Source organism: Sciurus carolinensis, chromosome 5 (assembly GCF_902686445.1).
Source record: "Sciurus carolinensis chromosome 5, mSciCar1.2, whole genome shotgun sequence".
NCBI classification, from domain to species: Eukaryota; Metazoa; Chordata; class Mammalia; order Rodentia; family Sciuridae; genus Sciurus; species Sciurus carolinensis.
The window spans coordinates 114,100,248-114,120,874 of NC_062217.1; the positions used below are offsets into that span (position 1 = coordinate 114,100,248).

The following is a 20,627-nucleotide window of genomic DNA, read 5'->3' on the forward strand; positions in this document are numbered from 1 at the left end:
GCAACACAAAATACTATCTTGTTAAAACTGATAGAACTTTGGGTTTTCTATAACTAGTATTTTATCCAAATACACCTAAGCCACTACTTTGTATTGTTAACAAACAAATACTATCGACTTTTAATTTTAAAATATTTAAATTAAAACATTTTAATGATACTTTCAGAATTGAAATAATACATGTTCTCTTCTTGAAAATTAATTTTTCCTACAGAAGGGGGTGCAACTCAGTGTGACAGCATTTACCTAGCATTTAAAAGACCCTGAGTTTGATCCCAGCATCACACACACACAAAAAAAAAAATCGTTTTTTTTTCCTGTAACTCTAACATAGAAATTAGAATATACGTTAATAACTACATTTGACAATAAATGTACTAGTTTGAACCTTCTTACAAATTGTATACAGTAAAAAGCCTACTAGTTTAAATACCAATAACTTTGAATTTCAGATACATCAAACTGTTCTGCAAACTGTTCTCTAATTTATAAAAGAACAAAGACAGACTGTTTGGTTTTAGGGGCATAGAACTGTGAACTCATCATCATGGCACATTCTCACACTGGTGCGCACACACACACTCATGCACGCACACTCATGTAACTCAACACCTCTTTCTTTACTCTTGGTGCTTGTTTGTAATTGGTCTTGCTCTCTTACACAGGACAGCATTTGAATTTGGCAGCATTTGGTGTTTATATGCAAGTGGACATTGCTAATTATAAATGGGGTTTGTTTTTGTTTTGTTTTGTTTTTCTAAATCATTGAGTAGACCCAGAATCTTTGCTTATAACATTTTATTAATAGTTTCAATTGCCCTACCAGTCTTTTTCAAGAGAGATTGTGCAAGAAACTAAGTGCTACAGAAAAAGATTAACGATTTTCTTAATTTTCTCAAGGACAGTGCATAATAAGACTCTAGATACACAGGAGAAAAGTTAATTCATTACAAATAGTAAATGCCTTGGGCATGAGGGATAAATTTTCTGGGAAAATTCTTGAGAAGTTGAGAATGGTTGCCACTTGAATGTGCAGTTCTATTTAGAAAATATCTTATGATTCAAACAGCCCTTAAATTGACTAACTTTCTAACCAATTCATCCAAATTAATAATAATTGATAGATATAGATGTAACTTTAATTCTGCAGAACTTTGAGTTCATTTTAAATTCTATCTTTGGTAAGGATTCTCATCTAAATGTTACTAACAGCAATTTAGCTTGCAGGTTTTAAGCATAAGACTGGTATGATAAAAGCAGTATTTTGAGCAAAGTAACTTGGCAATGTTACACACAACATTTTGAAATGAAAGTGATTAGGGGCAGAGAGACTAATTAGGAAGTTAGGAAATGGAGAAATTATAAAAAAAAAATTGCTAGGATATAGCAATGGTAATGGAAAGAGGACAAATCTAAAAAAATATTGGACAGAAATTTTAACATAGGAATTGGTGAACAGTTGTATACAAAAGACTAAGACATTTAGATGAACCAAAACTTGCACAGATTTGAAAAGGGTACATAAAAGTGCAATTATGTCATTAGTGTGATTAGCAAAGTCATTTTTCTTAATAGTAAGGGTTGTGATGATAAGTTTAGTGTTAAATACTTTAATATAATATAGGAATGACAGCATATAAACTTCTACAAGTAATTGGAGAAATTGGACTATACAAGAAAGACCATTGATTGAACTGGGAGAGGAAATTCTTGTGTAATAATCTATAATCCAGCCTTCTATGTGCAGGTATGCTTTCTCCTACCATCTATTATGACATACTTACACAAAGGTTCCAGGACCAAGGTCTTATTGCAATGTAAGTGTGTCCTTTGGGGTCAGACTCTGGACATGTGTGAGAAATAGAGGAGAAACTGTTGGAAATGTATGGAACTAGAAGCCAGTCTATGGAAAATTCTTTTAAGCATCAGCTATGTAGAAAGCTATGCAAGTCTTGCCATGAGTTAAATGACATTTTAAGAACTCTAAAATACATTTTTGAAGACTTGGAATAAAAACCAAAGTGCAAATGAAATGCAAACATTTTATTCAATAAATTTTAAATATACCACTTTAACTGTAATTTGGGCAGACATTTGGAATGTTTTAGTTCAACAAGTGAGAAATTACAACTTGTGATTTGGATTTATATGTAGGGTACTGTCTTTTGTTATTTTAAAATTGATTTATTAAAGAACTGAACAAATAAAAACATAATAGAAGCTGAAACAAGAGCAATGCAAATGAGCAATGAAATCAATAGAAATTATTCTGATGTCAGAGGAAATTGCAACTCCCCAGAATTCAGATATAACAATTAAAAGTCATAATCCTATAAGAGATACTTCCTAAATAGAATCAATGAATAGGCTTCTAGATTGCTTGATAATCAAATTAATAGAAAGGACTACATCATAAAACAACATAAAAAATATTTAAACTTCTTGCATTTTAATAACAACTACTATCATCAATTAAGATAACAAAATTATATAATATGCATGTACAATGACAGCATCAACACATATTGGTTAATGAGTCTTTCATCCAAGGAGTAAGGAGTATTTAAAATTGTTCCCTGCATGAGAGAAGCTGAAAATAACTCTAAATCTTGCAGTTCATGTATGATGGAAACTTGATAAAGGTTTTCTGAAACTTTACAGCAATCCTAAAATGTATGTGATATTACTAGTGAAAAGTCATGAGGCTGAATTTTCCTAAACTATCAGTAATAAAAAGATTTCCATTAACCAAACTTGAAGAAAGACTGAATAACTCTTCTATTCGTTCTATGAAAAATAATATTATAATATTGTTGTATCTGAAGAGCTATTGAGTATGAGGTCCAAAAATAGTGTAAAATGTATTGTAGCTGTGGACTAAGCAGATAATGATTTTTAAATTTAATTTTAAATTTTGTGCTATTTTTTAAAATGTATTAGCTTTTTAATGAATGTAACTTGCTAATTCTTCTATTATTATTCTACATACTCACTTTTGTGAACTATATATTCACTTTTGTACCCAATTTGGTATCTTGATTTAGCTTCTGCTGTTTGTACATGGCTCTTATTGGACAGGGGAAGCAGGGAGACAGATGTAAGGTGATGAATGTTGTGGTCTAGATAGTTAGGAACACGGTGGTGGCAGAGAAGGTAGAGGAAAGTCAATTTTACATAAGTTTCAGAGCAGATCTGTCAGGTCTTTCTGAAGAATTGAATGCAAAAGGTGAAAGAAATGAAAAAATTGATGATGACCCCCAGAATTTAGTTTGATAGTCAGGTGGATATTAGAACTATTACCTGGAAGAGCAGGGAAGGCACAGGTTTGAGGGAAGAAGATTTCCTTCATTTTGGACATGGTACATTTGTCATAGTCTCTCAGCTATACTACATAGCTTTCCATGCTCCTTATCATGCAATACCCTGGAGTCCCACCCACAGTAGATGGTTAACTCAAAGAGAACAATAATTGACTGCTTTTTTGCCCTAGTGAGCATAAAATTTCTATTCAATTAAATTTAACATTGGTCATACAAACTATATGCAATGTAGCTAGATTCAGATTTCATGAATCAGACTCTACTAAATAAAGTGCCAAAATTTGGAATGAGATAGACCAGAGTTCTCATCTTAGTTCTGTCACCCACTAACTGGGAACCTTGGAACACTAGTATAACTTCCCAGAACCTCTTATTCCTTAACTGAAAATTAGAATGCTTTTACTCACAGGATTGTTACAAATGAAAAATAAAACAATGCATGCAAAACTCTTACAATACTGTCTAGCATAGATTAGCTCCCAATAAGGGTAGGATATGTTTGCATTTAGTTGTCTTGCCAATGCTGACAATACCTAGAGCAGAGATATAACAAAATCAGTGTACTAGAAAATATTAAGAGAGAGAAGTTATATTTTCATCATAACTTATTTTGAATAATTTCAGGAGAAGATAGTAGGTTTCTGAACTCTTCCAGTCCTAAAAAGGAGGAGGAGGGACTAAAAGGCACTGAGAGCAAAAATAGAATGAATTTACCCAATTCTTTACTGCACTATTTAACCTCTGCTTTCTTAATCATATGCACAGCAGGGGAAAGGATGTGCTAAAACAATTCATGTGTCATGAACAAAGCAGCCACAGATTTTAGCTCAAAAATCACACTAGGAAAACCACCAGTTGGAAGTAAAGTAATAAGGCCAAATTTATTTTTTTAATTGAGTCTTGAGTTATAAGCAACCCTTTAATTACATTAATCAAGCAGGCTTCCTCTCAGCAAATGATGAGGGAAATACATTGTTCTAACTTTTGCTAAATTTGCTTTTAAAATTGCTGAATATTATATGGACACATGGAAAATAAACCTCTTGAATTTTTTCCTCTATCTTTACAATTTATTTATAGTAAAAGACAAACATGTACTTAATTCTAGATATAACCTACTCTATAAGACTGTGAGTCACATTTGAAATTTCAAACACTTACAACATTTCAATATTTTAAAACATTGGCACTCCTCAACTAAATTCCACTTAGTTGTTGTTGAACTTTAATACCATAACTTTTTCCACCAGTCTTTCCACTGACTTTTTAAAATTTTGATATATAGTCCCAATAAAATTGGTTCTACCAATTGGATGATTGTCAAATGGGCAGGCTACTTGCCACATTTATCAGGTGAAAAACATAAGTCTTATAGGAGAGTGTGTAACTTGCCAAAAGGTCATGCAGTTATTAAATACCAAAGTCAGGATTAGACTTAGGCCTGTTTGACCCCAGCCCTTTACTAACACCATGTACATCTTTTGCTCTGCAATGTTCTTTTCTCTCTATATTACTTTATGCATACTACTTCTGTCTGTCTCACTCTGGGATTTTCTACCTCTCCCTCACCCCATCTGCATGCTAACTCTTATTTATCCTCATTCAACTGAAACATCTCAACTTTAAGTTTTCTCTGAATATTTAATCTTTTCCCCTCTCACCAGAATAAATTGACTGTACTTTTCCTAAAATTCCTTATATATATTTCTAAATAATAATATTTACTCTGAAAATTTCCTTATATTTCATTTCTACGCCAAAGACTAAACTGTGACATCCTTGAAAGTCAGGACTGTGCTGTGCTTATCTGGATCCCCAACAACCTACAACAGTACTTGGCTTGTAGTGCATGCTCAGGAAAGGTATGCTCAAAATGGCATAAATGAGAAAATGGCATAAATGGCATAAATGAGAAAATGGCATAAATATTAAAAATATACAGCTTCTTGTTTCTGAAAAGAAATATGAAAGCTTGAAGGAATTGCTGGGAGTTTAACTTAACTTTTGAAGATTACATAAGATTTATAGAGAAGGACAGGTGGAATGTTAAAATTTAAAGAAAGTTATTTAGAATAAGCCCTGAACTGAAATGTCCAAATTTTAACATCATTACAGGAAATATAAAGAACTTTAATTTATATTTTTGTCATTGCCAGGCATGCTATGCTAATTCAATAAAATAATTAATATCTTATAGTAAGGGTTTAAATGTGTACATTAAATATTTTATATTTTCTGGCCTTTAAAAATGATTATTGCCACTTAATTTACACTTTGTCCAAGCAAGTAAAACAAACATAGCATCCTTTTAATCAGTGTCATCAAGCAACCTGGCAACAACTCGTTTGATCAAAGTTCATAAATCAAACTGGTTTGAGACAGATGGTGTTTCTTAGATAACTAAGAACATCCTTGATTCAAGATGAAACAGAACTAGTTCTTCAGTAGACAACACTACTGGGTGGAACTGGCATATCAGCCTTTCTTGTGCTAGGAGGTGCTAAAGAGTCAGAGCTGCTGTGCTCAGAAAGGAGCCGCCATGAGCCCTAGTACTTAACTACTGCCCATTAATCACCTCAGGTTCCATCTAAGGAAAAAAATATAACACAGTAGGAATCTTAGTAAATGAATGGAATTAAATAAAACCAAAAATTCAATAACATTGAAATAAAATAGGACCAATATTTTGAAAGTGAAGTGGTATAGTGTTCAGTTTCAACTGTGCGTCTATATTGTGAAAACCTATATTTTAAGTAGATCATACATGTGTTACTCTTTTCTTGGATTAGGGTTTAGTCCTTTGAAAGGGTAGCAACATTTCAGTGCTATTCTTAAGTATATGTAGTCAGTAATGTTTGTCAAGAGCTTTGGGAGGAAAGGACTATATAAATGTCAGTAGTTATTAATATTTGGATTTTTATATTTAGCTATCAAATGTGTTTTCCATGATCTATCATCAGAGGTCTATTTGTAGCCTTCTAACATTTTAAGTAAAAATAACCATTGGCCAACAACAATATTTCTTCTGTTCTTTAAAATCAAAGTAATATTTATTAGAAACTAACAATTATGCTCAAACTCTTCAAGAGCCAAATTTATTTTGACATGTTTTTATATTTGAAGTCATCTGTTGCCACCAATTCCTCTGGCTTTAGATAAGTATTGTGAGGAGCAGTTAGCTGACAACAGTGTCTACCCACTTACCCTCCCAGGTCCTTCCCTTCCTTGCTCTTCTCTTTTTTTGGCTGATCCCTACTGACACATCTCTCAGTTGTCAGTTAAATAAAGGGTGACTAACCCAACAGTCCTATAATATAGCCCTATTGGGACCATTTTCACATACTATTATAATCATACACAACTTTGTATTCCCAGCCTTCTAACCCCACATCCAAGCTGTAAACCCCTGCAAGGACAGAAATCCTGCCTATGATGTTTCTAGCACATGAAATGTGCCCAGATCAACTGAATTGAACCAAAATCTAAATCTTACACAAAAGGCAAAAAACAAACGAAAAAAAACCATGTCTGCTACAATATAAAGTGTACTTGCAGAAGTCAGCAAATCTGACAAAAACATTGTTTTTCACTTTTTTCTTAAATGGCACTTCGACTTCCTTCCAAAGTGTTTTTTAAAGGTGGAAGTATGTGTGGGGAGGGTGGGGGGCGGTGTCAGGATGAAACAGTTGTGTTGACCTACAACTGGTTCTCTGATATTAGAGTTCATATCCTATTTTAGGTTAAAAACCAAGATAGATTTGAGGGCCTCTTGCCACTAATGCATGTATCAAAGACCACACAAATTCCCATGTTGGCATTGGCTCATAAGAACAAGAATAGGTCAAAATATATTGGCAGAGCTATATAAGGGAGTCTACAAAATACAGGCCTATGCATTCTGACTCAAGCCCGCAACATAGCCCTTCACTTTTATGAGTACTAAATTTCACTCTAGTTTTAATAATAATAACAATAAATATAATAATAAAATCTTGTTTATATAAGAGGTTCATCTTGTTAAAAATGCATTGAGACTCATGGAGCTTTATAGGGCCCAATTTATGCTCTCTTTGGTGATTTAAAGGTGATAACTTCATGTGATTCATTGCCACATAATTCTGAATTTTAATAATATAATGACTCATGATTTTTACATTTCTTAGAGAACCAGCTTGCTTAAAACCATTGCAGTTGTTTTTACTGGGGTCATCTGAACTACAGTTCCCAGAATGTTCATGAAAAGGACATGGTTTATGTGTTCTGAGCGGCTGTAATCTATCATGGCTGGTGCTAGGTCGACAGATTATGAGTTTACAGTGTCAGCCCAGTGAATTAAAGCTTTGTTGTAGACCAACTTGCTATGCAATTATTTCCAGTTCATATCCTATAAATCAGTGCTGGTCACATGACAATCAGAAATTTCCATCTAGCATTTTAACCATCTATGTTTTATCTTAATTATGCTGTATGAATCTGCACCTAGAACAGTGTGATATGACTGGAACCAATAACTTAGAAAATAAATTTCACTGTCACTAGAATCTATTTAAGGAATATTCTACATTCTCACTTTTTTTGTCGAGCTGTTTGGTATTTATGTTGAAATAATAGGAAATGAATTTAAATAGAAACACTTCTCATGTCTTATCTCTGCAAACAAAAAAACATAATTTACAATAAATTAGCACAGCAGTTGTTAGTGTAGCTCAGCTTTATTTTGCAATTCTCACACCTAAGCTCACAAGATGACACTTTTTCTGATAAGGTAATCTTTATAAGGTAGTTCTGTAGGTGATTAAATCTGACAGATGCTAGTGAGATGGTGAAGTTCAGAGATATAATAGCAAACACTTTAAAAAAATTCTTGTTAAAATAATAAAGTGTCTTATGATGTGCCAATAGAAAAATCAACCTAATAGAAGAATCATTTACAATGCTATATTTCTATGTCTAAAACTAAAGTAAAATCATTCATCAATAAGTATATATATATATATATGTAAATTATAACAAAATATAAGGGAACTGGCATTTTTTAGAATGAAGAATATTACCTTCCAAGTCATTTTTAGTATTTACACATCATTGTTGAATATAATGAGAATAGAAAGCTTCTAATACAAACAGAAGCTAAAGAAATATTACATGTCTTTTCATAACATTTTGATAGTCGATCTGTTCTTCAAAACATGCCTTGAAAACCAGATCCTTCAAAGGTAAAGACTTTGTCTCCTCCTGAGGCAATGAGGATAATCAGATGGCTGATGTTTCCAATGATACCAGCAATCTGAAATATGTTAAGACTTAATTGCAAATTGTATAATTAGATTAACCCAATTAATGCTATAGCTTAATTTTGCAATGCACCTTTATTATTTGAATGTTTTTAACCCTGGTTTTTAATTTCTAGCAGAAGAATTTTGAAACAGTAGCTCATTGTCCTTTTTTTTTTTATATTACTTAAATGATGTTAGCTTTGCTAAAGTCAATTGGTATTACAATCTGTTGGAGCATTATATTACAGGAGGTGCTTTTTTCTGATTTTCTTATCTAAATATAGGTTACTTAAAGTACAGAGTTCATTTATAAATACAGGGAAGTTCCCTGAATCGAGTAAGTTAACATACTGGGCCAGATTCACTGGCTTCATTAGCAACCCCTCATACCACGGCTGTGTTCATACAAGTGTGAAAACCAGAACGACCCTTCAAGGGTTTCCCTGGCCTGAATAATTCCCTCATCAGGATCAGTGTAGGGAGCTACGCTCATCCTGAAATTTCAGTCTCACTGCTACAATCTATTCATTCTGTACAACTTCCCTTAGCTTGGGCACCCTTGGAGAGTACAGCAGAAGAATACGAGAAAGTCAAGAAGGAGTATTGGATACCCAGACAAGAAGCATCTTGGGCACAGGTCATGTTAGGGGTAGATGAGAAATGTAGAGGAAAAATTCTAGAATTTAGTACCTTGCACCTCAAGAGAATACATAGCAAAGAGAAATAATCATATAGTGACTTATTGACCTTATGAGGCCACACAATGATTTCCCGCATTTCATTATTCAATAAATATTTATTACTTTCCCACCATTTATCAGCCACCTGCTAGGCAGTGAAGTAGGAAACAAAATAGATCAGCTTCCTATTCTCAGGGAGCTTTTGTTTAGCATTGTTGAAGATATAAATTGGTGATGATGAAATCTCAAAGAAAAAAAAAAACAACTTCATACGTTTAAGCTTTTTCTATGTACCAGATACTGTGTAAGTGCTTTTCACATATTGATTTATTCCTCACAAAAACTCATGGAGTGAATAGCCATTGTTGTCCCCATTTTCCAGATGAGGAAATATTGGCCCTTTTGTGGGACCAGGGATGAAGAAGCACCCTCAGAGAGGCGAGTTATATCTTTTTCTTCCACCCAGGACAGTGTTTGGACATAGCAGATGACAGCATTTTTGATGCTAGAATTGTAGAAGAATATTTGTGCAGTAGGATAGCAGTCTCTGTTTCCTAGTCAAATAAATGAATGCTTTAAAACATAAAAATAGGTGTCTAAAAACCACAGGACAGAAGCAGCACCCCAGTCCCCATAGGACTGCTCTTGATACAAAGTCAATACACCACTGGCTCTCTGCTAGAAAAGTAGTTTGGTTCAGCTATATAATCGCCTTTGTGAAATGGATGGATCTGATCAGGAATTAGAGCTGCAGTATGGACAATGAAACTCGTCCACAACAGACGTAATATCTTATTCAACCAGGTTTGACTTGAAAATTATATCAGCCATGAAAAATTATTTCACTGTCGGTTCTGTCATGAGTAATCAGGCCATATTTAATTTTAATCATTAATATGTAAAAATAATAAAAGCCAACAAAATAGTCCATAGTCAATTTTCTGATAAAATAAATTTGCTTTTTTCCCAATTTGTGATTTAAATGGCCTCCAGAAAGTTTTTGAAACTAAGCGTTAATTAAAAATATGGAAATGGGTTTAAAGCCCATTACTGCACATGGTGGAAGAGATTTGTTCTCACAACCATACCTATTTTTCAATGCATTTTTTTAACTGTCTAGGTTAGTGGTTGTTTTTCTGTAGGCCTCTTCCTAGAGAAAGTTGTGATTCCATTGAAAACAGTAATTACAATTACAACAAATAGGATAAATTGCTATTTGAGCAGGAACATGCAGTTTTAGTCACTGAAAGCAAACCAATGCTCCTATGCTTTCTTATTTCCACAAATGAATTAAGCATGTTCTCAGATTTCTTTATAAACCCAAAACTTTTTTATCTTGTCACGTTGTTTTTAAAAATTCAATCCTCTATGCCTTTCATTGATTTATTTTGGGAACAATCCACTATACTGATGAGTCAATTCCCTCTGCAATTACCAGAGAACTCGTGTTTTTAGATCCCCAAAACATCATACATCCTTTTTCTTTTCTAATCTTTTATTCTTCACCCATAAACTGGAGATAAACATTTTGGAGATTCATAAAAAAATAGAATTCCTGTTGCCCCTAAAAATTAGGTATATGGACTCTCAAAGCAAATAGACCTGGGTTCAAGTTCTGATGCCATTTTCTAGTTGTGTGATTTGGATGAGTTAATTAATCTCTTTGTGCTTTAGGTTCTTCATCAAAAAAAAAAAAAAAAAAAAAAAAAAAAAAGTGAATCCAGGGCAAAGTATGTGGCTCAATGATACAGCACTGGCCTAACTTGTGAAAGGCCCTAGGTTTGATCCCCAGCACCACAAAAATAACAAAAAGTAAAAGTAAAAATGAGACTAATAGAACTTCTTCTCACAATGTGCTATGACATGAAAGAACCTAAAATTTATAATGTGCTTTTTAACCAACCCAATGCCACGCTCAATTAAGTTCTCAGTCTCAGTAAATAAGAGCTGCTTCTTTTTCTGGTCATCAGCATTTATTTTCCAGCATGGCATCCAGCACTGTCCTCCACTTTCCCATCTCACAACTCCAGCAGGTGCCTTTCACAGTGGATTCCCCAGGGTGGGGATGGGGGACAGCAGAAATTGGAAAGCAATGGAAAGTGTGGCCTCTGAAGGAAGATATGTTGGCAGCATCCCCTGGAGATTTTCTGTTGTCACATCCATCAGGAGCTAATGGGGGAATTCTTCAGAATTTGAAACTATACTGGAACTATCAACAAACCATCAGTCAATGTATATATCAGCTTAATTATCAGAATATTAAAAACAACTATCAATGCAATCAAATCAATGAGAATCTTTTTTTTTGGTTTGATTTTGTTTTTTTAGTTGGTTTTGGTTTTGGTTTTGATGTTGTACTAATCAAACAAATAGTCCAAGACTCCAAAGATAACTAAGAAATACAGGTACGGTGGTGATGCAACAATACAGCAACTAGGTCAGCTTCCAGGTCTCATTTTTCATGACATACTTTTAATTTAACCTGAACTGTATGAGGCGGATCAAACAAAACAGGCAGCATGGAATTTTTTAAAAGAACAGATACCCTAATGGTACACCCAGCATCTAATAAATGCCTCCTATGTACAAAGACCTGTGTTAGGAGCCCTCAAGATGAGTAAAATATACTCCCTGACCTCAAGTTGTTTCCACTTGAGTGGATATAACTCAAGGGAATAAGCAAAACACTTTGAGAACACAAGGAAGACAAGAAAAACTTCACTGAAGTGAATGGGTTGACCTGGAAGACCCAATGGATCATTGGCAGAGTCCAGGGAGAAAATCCCTCCCTTCCAGCAGAGGGAGATGACCAGGCAAAATGAGGCAAGGAAAGCAGGCTCACTCATGCTTTGTTAGTTTTTGGTGATTGTCGGGGTTTTTTTGGGGGGTTGGGGGGTTCTTTTTTAGGGGGTGAGAATCATCAAATAAATTGTTATGGAGCACCTACATGTTCCAGGCACTGTGCTTATTGGGAAAGAGTAAATAGTCCATTCTGGGTGGAGTTCAAGATTCGTGAAGGCAAGAATATGGATTTGGAGACTTCAAGATGGACATTGTTATGAAAATAAGGGGGCAGATGTTGCAGACACCATAGAGGTGCCCCCAAGAAGTTTTGCAGCTGATTTAATTTTAAAAACAAGACAGGGGGAATAACCAAAGACAACCGCAAGGTTTTGAGTACAGTAACTGAGAAGCTGTTGATGCCATTGAAAGATAAGAAGAATGGGAGAAAGAGGAGGTTGGGAAGATAATTAAGTAGCTACCAAGGGACAAGCTTCAGCCTGTCTAAGATTCCAGTAAGCACTAAGTGTACAGCCCAAATATTCTTCAATGTCATGACAGAAAAATACTGAATCTAAGGATCTACACAGGCAGCTGACCCTGCATCTTGTGTAAATTTAGAGAAAGTCACTTGAAATTTAGTAACATGAATACAACATCTGCAATTGGACCAGAGATGACCTAATCCAACTCCAAAATTTTACAAACAAACCACTCTTACACATACTCTCTACTGTGTGGCTGAGCCAATCCAGACTCTGAACACATTTAAGGAGGAAAAAAAAAAAAAAAAAAAAACTGGATTTCTAGAACAAAAATACCACCTAAATGTTTCTGAGTATGTGTAGTCATGTTTTTAACTAAATTAATATGCTTTACAGATTGTAGGTGAAAAGTCTTTGTTGAGAACATCTATTACTACATATACCATTGTCCTCCACAAAATTAGTTTTGTAGTTAACTTCTAAGATTTCGAATTTCGAGAAAAGCCCCCAAATCTTAAGGTACCTAGACTTACTCTTTAGAAGGGAATTAATGACTCTTCATAGTACTGAAATAATGGCTACCCCCATGCATTAAAAAAAAAAAAAAGAAAGAAAAGAATAAAAGAAAGAAAGGGTTTAGGTTCTTTCCTGTTTCTAGACTAAAAAGCACAGAGAGCAGTAGGCAGTAGTTTCCTCCAAAGCAAGAAAATCCTTCCCTGTTGACCAAAAAAAAGTGCCTAATACAGTTAAAGAATCAGTTAGTATAGATTTAAAAAGAGAAGAAAAGAGGTGGGGGCCAGGGAAACTAAGCAGAGAGGGAAATATTTATAACTGTGACAACATGTTTCCTACGAATAATTTATGAACCTATTGGAGAAAAAGGAAACACACAAACTATGAATAAAATATCCAAAACATAAACATCATGCCTTCTGCAAATTTTCTCCAGTTAAAAATTAAGGTTGAGGTTGACTAAAGTAAATGACTACATTTTCGTGGTCTCTTATTTCCTTGATGCTAAGGGTTACCAACTGATTTACAACTTCCTGTGTTGTTTTTTAAATCTATATTTGTCAGCACATTTTTAATGTCAGATTACTTAAAATAGACATCTTGGGTCTAAGAGGTCAGGAATAATAACATTACATTGACTTCTCTAAGATTTCATAGCACTTTATAAACATTCTAATTTAGCCCTCAAAAAACTTCATATTTCTAAATGAAATTAGTTTCAATACAGTTTTAAGTTGTTCCTTTTTTTTTTTTTTTTTTTTTTTACTTTGAACTGACAACTCCAGTGAGGACTGAAGTACAGTTCAATCAGTATGCTTTGAAGTTAAATAAATTACATGTATAGATTTCTCCAAATAGTTTCAGCTTCCTCTTATTCAGGTAGTTTAAACTAACAAAATAACAGAAAGTCCATGAAAAAAGAAACACTAGAACCAACGACCTAGCATTCTTCCATTGTAGTTTTTGTGCTAACCATTATAAATTATTGTCTCATATAGTTTCTGCAAATTCCAGGTACTTATTCAAAAAGAGTATTTCAAATATGAGAGCCATGAAGTAGCTTTATCTGCATGTAAACTAACATAAGCTGCAATGAAAATGCAGCATATGTAAAATCAAGTTTTAAATTTATATTTAATCATTCAAAACAGGATTTCCACAAAGATAATTGCATAACTCGTCTTTATTATTCTGACTAATAGACTGATACTGATATTCAATTTTGAATCCTTAAAAAGGAGATAATTTGGACTACTTCTTTAATTTCAAAAATTAGAAACCTCAAATGTAAATATTATATCCTAGATGAAACCAAACCGAAATTTATGTGTGACTTCAATTATTTGAAATATTTTATACTGACTTTAAGGTTATGCCTTTCAGAGTATAACTATTCAGCTAAGTAAATATACTTCAAGTGAGTCCTAAAAAATATATTTTAAAAGCATTAGGTGTTTTCCAACTATCTATAACAGAACCATACTTTCTGACTCTCACCCTGAGGAAGTTAGTTACCAGATAAGGTCAATCTAAGAATCAAAAGTACAGTACCAGATTGAGTAGTTTCAAGAGCTGCAGCATTTCATTTTCTCAAGAAATGTTGAAAGTTTGCCCTGTAATGCACTAAATCTAATTTTGAAGAAATTTGTTAAAGGGAATCTTTGTGATATAAATGCAATCTGGACAACCACAGGCCACATTTGATACCAAAAAACAAAAGATAAAGACAGTGGTAAACTGGGCAGGGTAGGGAGAGAGGCAGATTTTCTCATTTGGAAAATCAGGTGTCAACACTCTGCTTTAAGTGGATGATTTTCTTTCCATAGTATTGGATATATACACTGGATATTTTAAAGTTTGTCTCTCTGTAGAAACAGGGTGAAGGCACGTCCTCATTAACCAATTCTTCAAATTTAATTGGACTGGCCAAGTGAATTAACAAATACATAAAAAGATAGCATGGACCAGTGTCCTCAAATATGGCTACTTTAGCCTGTCAAATGTCTGAAAGTGAAGTCATTAGAGAGATGAGCTTTGCAATAATAGTGATAATTATAAATAATAATAATAACACACCTTGAGGTTTAATAATACCTTCCCTTTGAAGATCTCCCCACATTTTCATCCACATTATCTAATTTGTGCTTGAAACAATTCAATGAAGTAGCCAGGTAGCAATTATCATTATCCTCTTTTTACAGATAAATAAACTGAGGCCTAGGGATTTTCTCAGCATCACACAATTAGGAATAGAGCCAAGCCTAAAGCCTATAATTCAGTCATCTATCTTCCAGATTAGTACATCTTTTGAAAGAATCTGGGTATCTAAAGAACAGTTCTATCCCTCAGGAAATGTTTGCACCAGAGCTAGATCAAAACATCTTTTTCTTTCAAATTGCATTTACAGTACAAGAAGGTTGTCCTTTTCCAATTCATTAAAGAGGATTTTATTGTCTGGGGTCATTAAGATAGGAGTACTATGATTTCTTTTCAAATTGTAGTATTGACCTTAAACAGAAGCACACTTAGAAATACCAAAGATATCTAAAATACTCAGGAATTCATTTCTTTAATTATTCAACTTTTTACAAATTATTATTTCAAGCCCAAGTTAAACAAGATCAAATCAAGATATGTAAATAAAAATGGGCACAAGGTGTTAACTGCAGTATCCTAGCCAGACTGCAAATCAGTTTACGGAGGCCTGCCAACGTAAATTCCTCCTTTCAGCTCTGGCTGGAATGGGTCGTCTTCATTTCCTGTCCTGACTTGTGCTGGGTTACCATTCACTGTTGAGGTGATTAGCATGTGTGGATCTGATGGTCTCAAAGCCCGATTAAGTTATAAATGTTCAAACTACCAGTAGGCAGAGGATAAAAATAGAAGTTGCTATTAGATGTCTATTCATACCCTGCAGAAGCCTGGCAACATTTTGAACCTTTTCAAAATGTAAATACTGCATATTAAGCATAGGAAAGAAAATTAATGTGCTGCATTTGCAAATTTATTTCCAAGTCAAAAATGCAAAGGGAGGAAGAGAACTCTTGTAGCAGAATTGATATTCTACATTTACAGGGTATATTAAGAAGTTTGTAATGGCCCTAACACAAAAGAAAAATACTTTAGAAATGGATTAATTAGTTTCTCTGATAATCTTAGCTTTGAATTTCCTCTCTTTTCATTTTAAATTTATGGCCTCAGTATGACATTACCCGAGTTTATTGCATTTTGCAGGTGGTATTCATATGTTGGTACTTTATGTGCAGTGTATTGTGGGCAATGAGTTACAATTTTTTGTTAAAAATTTCCAGAACCACACAAGTACTTCTTAATTAGACTTGCAAATGAGTAATGTTTTTCTTCAAGGGGGAAAATAGTTAAAATATTACTGGAATTTTTGTGCCTTTTTCACTTAGTTAATAGTGGGGAAAGTTGGCAATAAAGTTTGCTTTTGAAACTTTGACATATTTTAGTAAGTTCTGATTTACATATGAAGTCATCCTCTGACAATTCCAAACAAATGTCTTTTCAAAGAAAATCCACTTTTTTGTCTGTGTGCCTGGTGGCTCAAAAAGGACTGAACAGACTTATCTTGCTTATTGCCATTCAAAATACTGAAAAGTTATAATCTCAATAGCCTTTTTAATATGTTAAATAATTTAATAATATTTTTAATAATGTAACAAGTACCACCTTAATTATGGATTTTAGTGGTACAAACTCTACCAACAAATCACCTACAATTTCTCCAAACAAGCATTACTGAAGAAAGCAATGAGTCTGAGCCCATACTACTGGTAATATTAACATATAACAGAAAAAGAAAGCATGAAGTAATACAGCATTGCGATAAAATCTTTATACTACTCAGGCACGTAAGAACTAGAAGCAGAATATAATTCCTAAAACTGTGTTTTTAAACCCAAACTGATCTGTACTTATTTCCAAGACAGATCAAAATTCTTAGCATTGATTCCCATAGTAGATGTCCAATTAATATTGAAAATACACATTTTTAAAGGATTTCTAATAATTTCATTTGGCTTGTAAGTAAAGATCTTGCATTTTTAAAAAAATAACATGATGTTTGACAATGAAAATTTGTACTTTTGAGAATTAAACTGTGCCAAAAAGCCATTTTCTTGATATTCCTTAAATACTGTAGTACAATTCAACTAAAGCGCAGATTGTAAACTGTCTTAAATAACACTAATGCAATGTGCACATAATGAACAATATAGCTAACTTAATTTTCATATAACAGATAACATCTGGGGGAAATGTAGATTGGTAAGTTATGCAAAACTAATTTTCTAGTGACCACATCTGTAGATGTTATTTATCGTATGTTCACTTAACAGTCCATTATTCTGTTTAGAAATCTATTCTCTTCTTTATTAGAGCTTTTAATGTACTCACCTTGGTTCAAATGTTCTGCTCATTATCAGAAAAAATATAAATGGCATTCACATGGAACAACATGATTGTTTTTATTATATCCATTTGTGTGCAAGCATTCAAAATGGCAAGAGAAACACATTTATTGCTTTACATTCAAAGTAATATTTAGGGGGTATTTGAAAGTCAAGCAAAACCAATCATTTGGCCAAATGGATATATGTGTATAATCAGAAACTCCTGATTTTTAATCTCAGCATTAGGCCCCAGGCAAGTCACTTAAAGTCCTTCCCTTTGTTTCCTGATCTGAATATTATGGGTGCTATTCCTATATGGAAAAGGGGGGGTTGCTAAGTCAGGGTACCAAATAGGAGTGTTTTTTTAATAAACTTGCTTGATCCTTTTTCTGTTTTTATTTTTCCAGATTTAAGAGGTAACATATTAGACTTTTGAGGAAACAAATATGAGACAATTACAATTCTACAGGAATGTATAAAAATAGTTATAAAACTAGCTTTATTTAATTTGCTTCAACTATTCATAGACTTGAGGAAATTATAATGTTCTTTCAAAAAATCTAACTTAATAAAGCTGACCATGTCTCTCTGTTTTAAATAGATTTTATTACAGAACCAGTGATGTTGTAAAACATGAGGTTTTGTTAAAAAAAAAAAATACAAAGCCCTAATTGTATTTTTTTAAAAGAAAGTATTGCATCAGACGGTTTCTCTTAAGCATATTTGTTGGCTCTGTGTTCTCACACAATTATTGATTCTAATTTTCCTTAAACTTGTTGTTTAAAGAAAGGCTGCCATTTTTTTAATGGGGAAAAAATCACTGAGATGCTTCTGGGCATTGTTTATTTCACACTATGTATTTGAAAGTTCCTACTATTAATGAAAATTTTATTTCTACCCTCATCTGAAATTGGGATATTTCTTTTCCTTATAGTAACTCACCAATAGCTAAATGTAACTCTTCATAAAAGAGAAAAACAGCCATGGTTAGTTTCATCGATAGTATGCAAAATGCCAGAAGAAAAGAAATTCTTGCCCCCGGGTTTTGTGCACAAATTAAATTGATCTAGTAGTTACATAAGCTACACTCATAAAAAATCAAGGAAAAGAAAAGCCCACTGTCATTCAGAACGTCAGCTTCTTGGAATAAATGGGAGCTGCACTCTACCAAAGAAATTATGATGTGGAACTGTAAAGTGCCAAGTTTCCAAGTGTGTGCCCAGTACACACACACACACACACACACACACACATACACACACACATGAGTGCCATAAAAACAGAAAACTGGGTAGCTGAAAAGTACTTCAGATGAACCATATAAAAAAAATCTAGATCACATGGATATGAGGAATAAAATGAGAGACTTGAACTCAAGTATCCATTTGCATTTTTGTGTATAACCTCGTGAGAAAGGAGTACTAAAGGGTAGATGGTAGAATCTGCTATTACCAGAATGGAGAGGCTATCTATTAAGAACTTCACCAGGGGAGGGCACATTAGCAGAAAGTCCTAGACTGTGAATAGAAAAGCATAGCAAGCAATAAGACAAATACGGTCATAGCAGACAAAATTCTGCTTCATTAAAAGCAAACACTTTCACCTTGCAGAGCTACGTGCCTGCAGTAAGTTCAATAAACTGCAGTTTTCTTATTTTCAAGGATTCACCCCTGACACCTGCACCCAGAACTTTCAGTTTCTTACTGTATATTAAAGTCTATACCCGTAAGTAAATACCTCACCATCTTCCTTGCTTCTGATTTCCACATTCAGCTTGTTTATTTTACCTCTAATATTTCTAAAGACACTAAAAGGTGTTTAGCTGTGTCCTTCCCCTAGCTTCGGAAAATAAAGAGCAATAGAAGACACAGAAAGATACAAACCAAGAGTGGTAGAAAGATGTAGAAAGAGGTGAGAAGATAGAAACCTTTATATGCCCTACTTAGGAAAGCAATGGTTTCATGAATGTGATGAGAAAAAAGAACTGTTCTTATATGCTTTTTTCAATATTCTGGGGTTTTTTGTTTGTTTGCTACCAGGCATTGAATCTAGGGGTGCTTAACCACTGAGCCACATCCCCAGCCCTTTTTGTTCTTTATTGTGAGATAGGGTCTAAGTTGCCTAGGGCCCTCCTAAGTTGCTGAGGCTGGCCTTGAACTTTTGATCCTCCTGCCTCCACCTCCTGAACTTGCAATCTTGTACCACTGTGCCCAGTTCAATATTCTGTTTTGGTTAACATTTGGTCAACTTAAGATAAACAACCTGGAATGAGATCACCTAACAGAATAAAAATTAAAGTACTTAATAATATCAATAATTTCCAAGTAAGGCAACTTGATGTTGTATTACAGTTTACTGAAAACTGCATAGACCAAGGGGTCAATACACCAGCGTTTAACTGCCAGCCCTGTTACTGAATAAGTATTTGACCTTAGACCAATCCTTCAATCTCTTCATTTCCAAGTCTCAGTGCCTGTAAAGTTAGGATACTTCCGTATGATTACACTAAGCAGCATTCTCCTATAAACTCAAGTTAAAATCAATAATACAAATTCATTGCCAAATACCTACAAATTGGTAAGGCCAAGAAATAACTTCATTTCCAGTATATTCTGAATCTTTTCTGAATAAAATATTAATATTTAAATCATGAAATATAAGTTTATTTGAAATATTGTGAAGTTAGCAATGAACATATAATATTTCATGATCTTCTATAAGCTGCAGAAGATAGTAATTATTTGGTGAATTCATATGTTTTCAAAGTTTTATCTTCAAACTTATTAGCATGCAGTGAGGTACTTCTCAGAACTGTACTCACAAGCTCATGAGAATGTACCATATAAACTAGAACCATTTATTGATTTAGAGTGAGGAATATAAAAGGCATAGAAACCAAAACACTCAAGTGGGCATGTCTTCACAGATCAACTGAGATGGGAAATCAAATTATGGTCAAAACGCTGCATGTTAAACATGGAATGAGAACCAAAAGAACAGATGTTTAATGCTGTTTGCACTTCATCTCTTCTTTCTCTCCCCCAAGTCCTGGTGGGACAGGCACTGCCAAAGTTGACTCTACTTTTTCTTCCCTTCCAATGGTAACTATCAGCCTCCTTCCCACTGACATACTCTTGCTAAAGAGTTGTCAGCTGAC

The 20,627-nt window shown here is 33.8% G+C and overlaps 1 protein-coding gene across 2 annotated transcripts in view; it reads left to right on the top strand.

The window, feature by feature from the left end:
- Positions 1 to 20,627, top strand: part of Cabcoco1 (ciliary associated calcium binding coiled-coil 1) — a 133,623-nt gene that overhangs the window by 103,494 nt on the left and 9,502 nt on the right. The window lies entirely within an intron of this gene.